The sequence below is a fragment of the Bos taurus genome, chromosome 1 (assembly GCF_002263795.3).
Source record: "Bos taurus isolate L1 Dominette 01449 registration number 42190680 breed Hereford chromosome 1, ARS-UCD2.0, whole genome shotgun sequence".
Taxonomy (NCBI): Eukaryota; Metazoa; Chordata; class Mammalia; order Artiodactyla; family Bovidae; genus Bos; species Bos taurus.
This window is the reverse complement of record NC_037328.1, coordinates 113,844,726-113,855,639: the sequence shown is the minus strand read 5'-3', so window position 1 is coordinate 113,855,639 and position 10,914 is coordinate 113,844,726. Positions and strand designations below refer to the sequence as shown.

General features: G+C 41.5%; 1 pseudogene; it reads left to right on the top strand.

Annotated features, from left to right (window-relative positions):
• Nucleotides 1-1,429: 1,429 nt before the first annotated feature.
• Nucleotides 1,430-10,914, top strand: part of LOC784259 (14-3-3 protein eta-like) — a 50,845-nt pseudogene continuing 41,360 nt past the window's right edge.

The window sequence follows — 10,914 nt, the reverse complement described above, 5'->3', positions numbered from 1 at the left end:
AGGACTCATAACAAGAAGAGAAGAGACCTGGAGGGAAAATTTCCATCTTCTTAGAGAATATACAAATAATTATTAACAGAATGGTATAAAAATATGGACATTAGGGGCCATTTCTGGTGACGTTGTGATAGGAAAGAAACTTTAAAGGGACATTGCCAAAATTATAAGTGTAAATTATACATAATGGCCCATCTCTGGGAACCCTGACTCCCAGGTGATAAACCTTAAGCTAACATATCTTTGTTTAGCTCACAGAAAAAAAATGTCCTGACCTGGCCTGGAGGCAGGAAGGAAGAAATTAGCACATCGCCTTCTGAGTCTGGTCAGAACCAGGGCTTTACTCTCTCCCTTTTTAGTATTAAAAAAGAAAGGTCTTCCCTGGTGTCTCAGAAGGTAGAGAATCTGCCTACAATGCAGGAGACCCAGGTTTGATCCCTGGGTCAGGAAGATCCCCTGATGTAGGGAATGGCTACCCACTCCAATATTCTTGCCTGGAGAATTCCATGGACAGAGGAGCCTGGCAGGCTACAGTCGGTGGGGTCACAAAGAGTCAGACATGACTGAGCAACTAACACTTTCAATTATTAGTATAAAAGAAGCCTGAATTCCAACTTGGAGAAGACAGTTCTTTGGGACACCAGTTCACCATTTTCTTGGTCTGCTGGCTTTCTAAGTAAAGTCACTAGTCCTTGCTCCAGTAACCTGTCTCTCAATTTACTGTCCTGCGGTGCAGTGAGCAGTACAAACTTGGACTCAGTAACAAGGTCTCAAATGGAAACACATTATTGAAAATTGGAGGGAGGGCAATTCTAAGAATTTGGCTGAACTGTGTTCATATTACAGTTTTGTGCAGAAGGCAGAACTTTCAAATGATGAAATTGGATATTTAGCTAAGGAGATTTCTAAGCAAAGTATTAAGGTTGATTCCTCCTGAGTGATTGTAAAAATCAGGAAAAGAGAAGAAGTAAGTAATGAACTGTTCATCAAAAATGAACCAAAACTTTAAGATTTAGATAGTATTCATCCTGGCCAAATTGCAAAAAAAATAAAATAAAATAAGAAACCATTTCAGAAGAGAACACCAAGGGCTCTCTCACAATAAAGAAATTTCTCACACAATAAAGAAATTATTATAAAACTCATTGGAAAAGACCCTGATGCTGGGAAAGATTGAAGACAGGAGGAGAAGGGGACTACAGAGGATGAGATGGTTGGATGGCATCATTGATTCTATGGACATGAGTTTGAGCAAGCTCTGGGAGTTGGTGATGGACAGGGAAGCCTGGCGTGCTGCAGTCCATGGGGTCGAAAAGAGTTGGACAAGATTGAGGGACTGAACTGAAAGAGATTATGGGATTATCTGAGCATTGACATTGCCAGGTTTGATTAAAGAGGATAAAGATAGGAAATTCTAATCAGTGCTATGAGGATGGGATCTTCCAGAGCCAAGAGGACAGAGCTACCAGGAGCCTTTGGGATAACATCCCTGCCCAGCAAAGCTTTTAGCAGTGCAACCCTCGGGCAGCAGTGCCATGAGAGCTGGACTCCTGCTCCAGTGGATCTGGAAGGTGGGTCATTAAATCAAAGGGGCTTAATCCTGAGTCTTGGGATCTGATGCAATTTACCTTGCTGGGTACTAGATTGCTTGGGACCCATCCCTGTTTCTTCTTCCTGATTTCTCCCTTTTGGACTGAAAATGTTTACCCAGTGCTGTCTCACCGTCGTACTTTGGGAACACAAAATCTGTTAGGTTCCACAGTGTGATGTTGTGATTTATACTAGGATATATATATGTATATGAAGAAAGCTGAGTGCTGAAGAATTGATGCTTTTGAACTGTGGTGTTGGAGAAGACTCTTGAGAGTCCCTTGGACTGCAAGGGGATCCAACCAGTCCATTCTAAGGGAGATCAGTCCTGGGTGTTCATTGGAAGGACTGATGCTAAAGCTGAAACTCTAATACTTTGGCCACCTGATGTGAAGAGTTGACTCATTGGGAAAAAAACCCTGATGCTAGGAAGGATTGGGGACAGGAAGAGAAGGGGATGACAGAGGATGAGATGGCTGGATGGCATCACTGACTCGATGGACATGAGTTTGAGTAAACTCTGGGAGTTGGTGATGGACAGGGAGGCCTGTCGTGCTGCGATTCATGGGGTTGCAAAGAGTCAGACATGACTGAGTGACTGAACTGAACTGAAATTATCCCCATTTCTTGCACAGAGCTACTAAAATTCTCAGAATTGTCTGTGTAAAAGTGATAGAGTTATCTCTTGTTACCTTAGTGAGGCGACTTTTAGATCACACTCACACCTAAAGATTGTGGTTGGTTACCAGTGAAACCAATGCCAGGGTACAGGGTAGAACTTTGAGTCCCACCCCATGATTTTCCAGGGAGAGAAGAGGAGCTGGAGGTTAAATCAATCATCAGTGATCAGTCATGCCCATGTAAGTTCAGTTCAGTCACTCAGTCATGTCCGACTCTTTGTGACCCCATGAACCACAGCATGCCAGGCCTCCCTGTCAATCACCAACTCCCAGAGCTTATCCAAACTCATGTCCATTGAGTCGGTGATGCCCTCCAACCATCTCATTCTCTGTTGTCCCCTTCTCCTCCTGCCCTCAATCTTTCCCAGGATCAGGGTCTTTTCAAAAGAGTCAGCTCTTTGTATCAGATGCCCAAAGTACTGGAGTTTCAGCTTCAACATCAGTCCTTCCAATGAAGATCCAGGACTGATCTCCTTTAGGATGGACTGATTGGATCTCCTTGTAGTCCAAGGGACTCTCGAGAGTCTTCTCCAACACCACAGTTCAAAAGCATCATTTCTTCCACATTCAGCTTTCTTTATGGTCCAACTCTTACATCCATACATGACTACTGGAAAAACCATAGCCTTGACTAGATGGACCTTTGTTGACCAAGTAACGTCTCTTTGTCATTACATGATGCCCATGTAATGAAGCCATCAAAACCCAAAAGGACAGAGTTCAGAGAGTTCCTGGGTTGGTGATCACATGGAGACTTGGGGAAAATGACACACCTGGAGGCTCTTTCCTTTTCTCACATACTTTGCCCTACACATCTCCCCCATCTGTATATTCCTAAATTGCATCCTTTTATAATAAACTGGGGCTTCCCAAGTGGCGTGAGTGGTAAAGAAACTGCCTGCTAATTCAGGAGACATAAGAGATGTGGTTTAATACCTGGGTTGGGAAATCCCCTGGAGGAGGGCACGGCAACCCACTCCAGTATTCTTGCCTGGAGAATCCCCATGGACAGAGGAACCTGGGGGCTACAGTCCATGGGGTCACACACAGTCAGGCACAACCGAAGCAACTTAGCATGCATGCACGCACCCTTGATATAATAAACTAGCAATCTAGTAAGTAAAATGTTCTTTTTGAGTTTCATAAGCCCCACTAGCAAATTAATTAAACCAAAAGAGAGGGTATTGTGGAAACCTCTGATTTATAGTCAGTCAGTCATAAGTACCCACATTCAATTCCTGAGTTGGGAAGATTCCCTGGAGAAGGGAACAGCAACCCACTCCAGTATTCTTGCCTGAAGAATCCCATGGACAGAGGAGACTGGCGGGGGTTCATGGGGTTGTAGAGTTGGACATGACTAAGTGACTAACACTTTAGTTGCTTTCACTTTAGTCATAAGTACAGGTGACAACCTGAACTTGTAAACTTCATCTGAAGTCTAGGAAGGGGGTCATGAAACTTCTAATCTGTAGCCAGTGAGCAGGATAAAATTACAGTTAACAATCTGGGCTTGTCACTAGCATCTGAAGGTGTAGTGGGGGGCAGCCTTGTGGCACTCTACCCTTAAACTACCCAACACACACACACACACACACACACACACACACACACATTGGAAATTGGATTTCAAAACACATTTTGCACAGGTTTACAGCTGGAGAGAATTTTGCCTCAGGATGAATTTTGCATTGAGTTTCACCCGTGCCTGCTTTAGATGTTATTTAAATGAGACTTTAGACCTTAGACTTTAGAGTTGATGATCTAGGACTCTGGGAGCTGTTGGAGTTGAATAAATGCACTTTGCATCCAAGGAAGGACATGAATTTTAGGGGGAGACAGAGTGTTGTAGACCAAAATGTGTCCCTCCAAGAGTCATGTATTGAAGCCCTAACCCTTGATATGATGATTGGAGATGGGGCTTTGGCGAGATAATTGGGTTTTGATGATGTCATGAGGGTGGTGCCCTCATGATGGAGGTAGTGTTCTAATGAGAAGTAAAGAGCTCTATCTCTCTTTCCACCTAGTGGGGACACAGCAAGAGGGCAGCCATCTGCAAGGCAGGAAAAGAAAACTCACCAGAGTCTGATTCTGCTGGTATCCTAACCTTGGATTCCCATCCCCCAGAACTCTGACAAGTAGATTTCTCCTGTTTGAGCCACCCAGTCTGTTGTGGCAGCCCAAGTAGACTAAGACACCCACCTACCTTCTGGCCATGTGCTCTGTTGTTCCTCTTGTACATGCCTTCCTACTACTTCAAATGTCCTGATCCTCTGAGAAAAACCCACTCATTCTTCAAGATTCAGTTCAAATGACACATTCTCTGGGAAGTTTTTTAAACCTCCCAGAAAAGGTTAAATGTTGCTGCTACCATGTTACCATCAGCTCTGTGTCATAGTAGGCAGAATACTTGTCACTTAACTGCTGTAAAGGTAACTCATATATTGTTTTCATTCTACTTGTCACAATTCTTGCTGCTGCTGCTGCTGCTGCTAAGTCGCTTCAGTCATGTCCAACTCTGTGCGACCCCATAGATGGAAGCCCACCAGGCTCCCCTGTTCCTGGGATTCTCTAGGCAAGAACACTGGAGTGGGTTGCCATTTCCTTCTCCAACGCATGAAAGTGGAAAGTGAAAAGTGAAAGTGAAGTCGCTCAGTCATGCCTGACTCTTAGCGACCCCATGGACTGCAGCCTACCAGGCTCCGCCGTCCATGGGATTTTCCAGGCAAGAGTACTGGAGTGGGGTCACAATTCTTCTGTGACCTTCTGTGGTCACAATTCTTATGATTCTTTAAATCACAAGGTCTGTACAGCAAGCAGAGTGGAACTAGCAGACCAGGCAAGAGGCAGTGGAGGCCTGAATTATGCTAATGAAGAAGCAATGAATAGAATGAGCTCATGCCCTGGAGAAGGGAAAGGCTACCCACTCCAGTATTCTGGCCTAGAAATTCCATGGACTATATAGTCTGAGAGATCGCAAAGAGTCCGTCAGAACTCAGTGGCTTTCACTTTCACTTTCATGCAAGGGAGGTTGGGGAAGATACTTACCTTTTAATTTCATCCAGACATCCTTTCTTTTTCTACTAATTTAACTACCACCTGCTCCTTCCCCCACCCCTGCACTGATATAAATGATTCCCTACCTATCTAAAGAATATTTTTAGTTTCCTGGATCTCTCTGCTTCACTTGACACTATTAAACCCAGCCTCCTTCCCTTGATTTCTGGTACACTGCAGGATCTGGCCTTCTTCCCTGGGCATCATTCTAACCTCTTTTTATTTTGACTACTCAAGGGTTTCCCCAGTATTTAAAAGTTCTTTTCTTAGGCCCATTTTTCTCCCTTTATAGTCTCTTTACATATCTACCTTCTTGATTTCAATTACCACTGAATGACGCTCACATCTGTTTCTCCAGCTTCAAACTCGTTTATCTAGCTAGTTATTTGAATGTCCTGCAGACAGCACAGTCTTGCCATGCTCCAAACTAAATTAATTAGTAAAACCTCCAATACAGATGTTGCTCTTATCCCTACATTATTTATCCCTGTTTGTGGCTATGCCATTCAAACAAGATAGAACTCTGTATCATCCTTGATGTCTTTTTTTAAAATTGGAATATAGTTGCTTTACAGTGTGTTAGTTTCTGCTATACGACAAAGTGAATCAGCCATGTGTATATATATATATATATATATATATCCCCTCCCTCATGGACCTCCCTCCCCACTCCATCCCACTCATCTAGGTCACTACGGAGCACTGAGCAGAGCCCCCTGTGCTATACAGCAGGTTCCCACTAGCTATCTGTTTTGCACATGGCGGTGCACATACATCAATCCCAGGCGCCCTAGTCATCCCACTACCCACCGCCCAGTGTCCACACATCCATTCCCTATGCCTTTGTCTCGATTCCTGCCCTGCAAATAGGCTCATCTGTACCATTTTTTCCAGATTCTTGTATGCCTTTCCTAGCATTATTTCCCATATATCTGTCAGAACCTGCAAATTCCTTGATTCCTTCCTTCCCTACACCACCATATCCAATTAACCTCAGATTTTTTCTGATTTAAATTCTTAAACACTTCTCAAATCTACTCCTTTCTCTCCAAATGTAGTAAATCCTTGTTAAAAGAAACTCTCTCTGCTTACCTCTGTTTCAGCCTAGACTTCTAATTTTTCTACTTCTGTCATTCCTCCTTCAAACAGATCTGTCACACAGCCTCCAGCACAATCAGTCTAAAGCTCATACATAAACCTGCCTGAATCTCTTCAATGACACTGCAGACTATTGGGAAAAAATCAAAGCTTTTAGGATACTGTGTGATGCTTTCCATGATCTTGTCCAGTGGCTTTTAAACTTTTTTTTAATAAGGTAAAAGAAACATTCATACTGTGACTCAGTATACACATATGTTTTAATAACTGAAACCATACTTACCTTTACTATGTGTAATATTGTTATCTATTCTATTTTATTTTTAACTGTAAGCCCATACTGAATTGAAAACCATCTAGTGTCCACCTACCTCTAAAGTCTCAACTTGCTACTTCCTAATACATATATGATACTTGAAGAACACCAACGTGAGTATGAATGAATGAACAAATTAATGATCTTTCAGAGGTATATAACACTTAAAGATATTGAAATTATATTGTTTTTAAAAACCTAAAAAAGTTGGAAAGTGGAAAGAATTAAGACTGCCCTGTAGACTAAAAAAAATTGAAATTCACAATCAAGCTGTGCATCAGTTATCTTTAGTCACGTAACAAAATCTTCCCAAAGCTAAGTGACTCAAAACAACATGATTTGTAATTTCTCACTAATCTGTGAGTTGGCGAGGTGGTTCCTCTGCTGGTTTCACCTGCACTCACTCACACAGCTGCCTTCAGTCAAAACAAAAGGTCTGTCTAAGTTGACTTCTCTAATATGCAGAGAGTCAACCAATCACGTGACCTCTCACCTTCCAGTAAACTAGGCTGGCTTCTTACATGGAAGTTTCAGGGCAGCAGCTAGGAGGGCAAAGGCAGAAGTTGTAAGACCTCTTGAACCCTGGACTCTGAATTACACACAGTGTCACTTTCCTCAAAGCAAATCTCAAGACCAGTGCATATTCAAGAAGTGAAAAGTACAATCTGCCCCAGGCTTGTTAGTAATTAACTTTCCAGACCTCCTAGTCCTATTGCTCAATTCCTTTTGTAATCATGTATCCTTCTCTTTTTCCTTTTGTCTTTTCCATTGTGGCATCCATAATCTAAGAATGAAGAGCATGGATTATGTTCCTGAATATGAAGAGGGATACTGGGAGTAGAAAGGCAAGGAAACTTCTTTAAAACAAACAACCAACCATCAGTTGAAATCCTATTTACCTAGGGATTTTGATGTTGGAATTTGACACCTTCAGTTTGAGGAGTGCATATGTGAGTTCAGATACCGCAACCTTCTGCAGCCTGTGTTTGGGTCACATTTGCTTGGAGAAGAGTTACTCCTTGAACATTGAGGCCAAGCTTATTTTTTCTTTGAACTTCAAGTTTTTACTCTTATCATTTCATTTTTAATTTTTATTATAGTATAGTTGATTTACAATGTTGTGTTAGTTTCAGGTGTACAACAAATTTAATCAGTTATACATATACCTATTTTCACTCTTTTTCAGGTTCTTCTCCCGTATAGGTCATTATAGAGTTCTATACGGTAGGTTCTTATTATTAATATCTGTTTTATATATGTTAGTGTGTATATGTCATTCCCAATCTCCCAATTTAGAGGCCAGACTTTGGAAGTATTCATTCTTGATTTCTCCTTCCTCATTAGACCTCCCTCACTCAGACTGGCCCACCTGATACCATTAAGTGTTCACAATACCAGTAATTGAGATCACTCCTTGTCTTACAACCTGTCTTAGGTCGGCCTCCAGTGAATGCTGTACATACAAGTATGGCCAAGGGGAGTTTGTGCACGATCTGACGAAGCCAGCCTCTCAGCATCTGCTAATTTTGCCTACAGCTGTGATAAAAAGAACAGATTTAGCATAAATCTCTGAAAACAGGGCCAAAGCAAAATGTCTGTGCTTGCCAAGTACCTTCTCAGTGATCACAGGTTATTTAACACTCCCTGTTTCAATCAAAATCTATCTAAATTTCTGAAAATGCTAGATTCTCTGTATAGAACCATATCTGAGATGCCCAGTTGTGAATATTTGGTTCAGTATTGATTTTTCCTTTTAAATTAGCTCAACTGCCAACTTAACCAGTTGAAATGCTAAACTCTCAATAAAATCTGCCTTTTCCTTTTACTTACGCAGTGCATAATGAAGCAATATAAGAATCTAATAGAAGTTTGAGTCAGAGAGGCTTTATGAATTTTACTTTTATTTATTCACTAAATATTGTCTATTATTTATTTACAAAATAGTATATAGTGAACACTGTTCCAAGTGTTAAGGAAAAAGAATGAGCAAAACAAAATTCCTGCCCTCTTAGAACAGATATCTTTTGAGAAAGTGCAGAAGATACAAAAATCAATCCGTCTCTTCGATTCCAGTCTTTAGGCACTTTCAGAGACCAGCTAGAAAATGACAAGTGCTATCAGAGCAAACCAAATATGCTTTGGGGCTTTAGAAGAAGCAGTGATTTCTTCCAAGAGGCACAACCAGGAAAAGGTTCCAGCCTCTAGCTGAGCTTGAAGAATAGATAAGACATATACCTGCAAATGAGGTGGGAAAGATGTCCAGAAAAAGAGAAGAGCAAGAGCAAAGATCCAGAGTTAGTGAGCTGACCCATGATTCCGTACGGCCAGCACTTGGTTCCAGGAAGGAAAATGGTAGAAACAATGGTTAGAAGGGAAAGCGGTGGCCCAGGGTTAATCATAACCTGTGAGGCCTTAAAGACCCAAAAGGAAATGATTTCTTGATTTCTTCCAAGAAATAGATCATTTAAAATGATCCAAAGATGAAAATCGACACTCCCAAATTCTGATTTTGCTTTCCCATAATGGCTTTTGTAATAAAGACCCTGGTTCTACTTTTGATGTTTGATCACAGACATCTTTTAAGTTTCACCAATCCTTTATTCCTCCTGTCCCCCACCCCCAATCTGGGCAAGTTAAGAAAGGCCAGGTGTTCTTTCCTTGGGAACCAATGGGAAGATTCAAACCACACAGGAATGAACCCTCATCCTGACCCCACCTCCTAACATCCATTAAGACTCTAAGACTCCTTTCCCTGCTCTCTGAGTCATTTCAGACCTGCCTGGGAGCTTAGTAATAAATCATTTCATAAACTTTGGGTGTGTGTGACATCATCTGTCTTGACATCAAACCAGATGTTGGATGGGGCCCATCCTGCTATCTATGGAGTCTCTACAATAACCATACTGATGCTCTTTTAAAAAGGGTTAAATAGTTTTTTTTTATTTTATTTTATTTTATTTTTAAACTTTACATAATTGTATTAGTTTTGCCAAATATCAAAATGAATCCGCCACAGGTATACATGTCTTCCCCATTCTGAACCCTCCTCCCTCCTCCCTCCCCATACCATCCCTCTGGGTCGTCCCAGTGCACTAGCCCCAAGCATCCAGTATCGTGCATCAAACCTAGACTGGCATCTCGTTTCTTACATGATATTTTACATGTTTCAATGTCATTCTCCCAAATCTTCCCACCCTCACCCTCTCCCACAGAGTCCATAAGACTGTTCTGTACATCAGTGTCTCTTTTGCTGTCTCGTACACTGGGTTATTGTTACCATCTTTCTAAATTCCATATATATGCGTTAGTATACTGTATTTGTTTTTCCTTCTGGCTTACTTCACTCTGTGTAATAGGCTCCAGTTTCATCCACCTCATTAGAACTGATTCAAATGTATTCTTTTTAATGGCTGAGTAATACTCCATTGTGTATATGTACCACAGATTGCTTATCCATCCATCTGCTGATGGACATCTAGGTTGCTTCCATGTCCTGGCTATTATAAACAGTGCTACGATAAACATTGGGGTACACGTGTCTCTTTCCCTTCTGGTTTCCTCAGTGTGTATGCCCAGCAGTGGGATTGCTGGATCATAAGGCAGTTCTATTTCCAGTTTTATAAGGAATCTCCACACTGTTCTCCATAGTGGCTGTACTAGTTTGCATTCCCACCAACAGTGTAAGAGGGTTCCCTTTTCTCCACACCCTCTCCAGCATTTATTATTTGTAGACTTTGGGATCACAGCCATTCTGACTGGTGTGAAATGGTACCTCATAGTGGTTTTGATTTTCATTTCTCTGATAATGAGTGATGTTGAGCATCTTTTCATGTGTTTGTTAGCCATCTGTATGTCTTCTTTGGAGAAATGTCTATTTAGTTCTTTGGCCCATTTTTTGATTGGGTCGTTTATTTTTCTGGAGTTGAGCTGTAGGAGTTGCTTGTATATTTTTGAGATTAGTTGTTTGTCAGTTGCTTCATTTCCTATTATTTTCTCCCATTCTGAAGGCTGTCTTTTCACCTTGCTAATAGTTTCCTTTGATGTGCAGAAGCTTTTAAGGTTAATTAGGTCCCATTTGTTTATTTTTGATTTTATTTCCAATATTCTGGGAGGTGGGTCATAGAGGATCCTGCTGTGATGTATGTCAGAGAGTGTTTTGCCTATGTTCTCCTCTAGGAG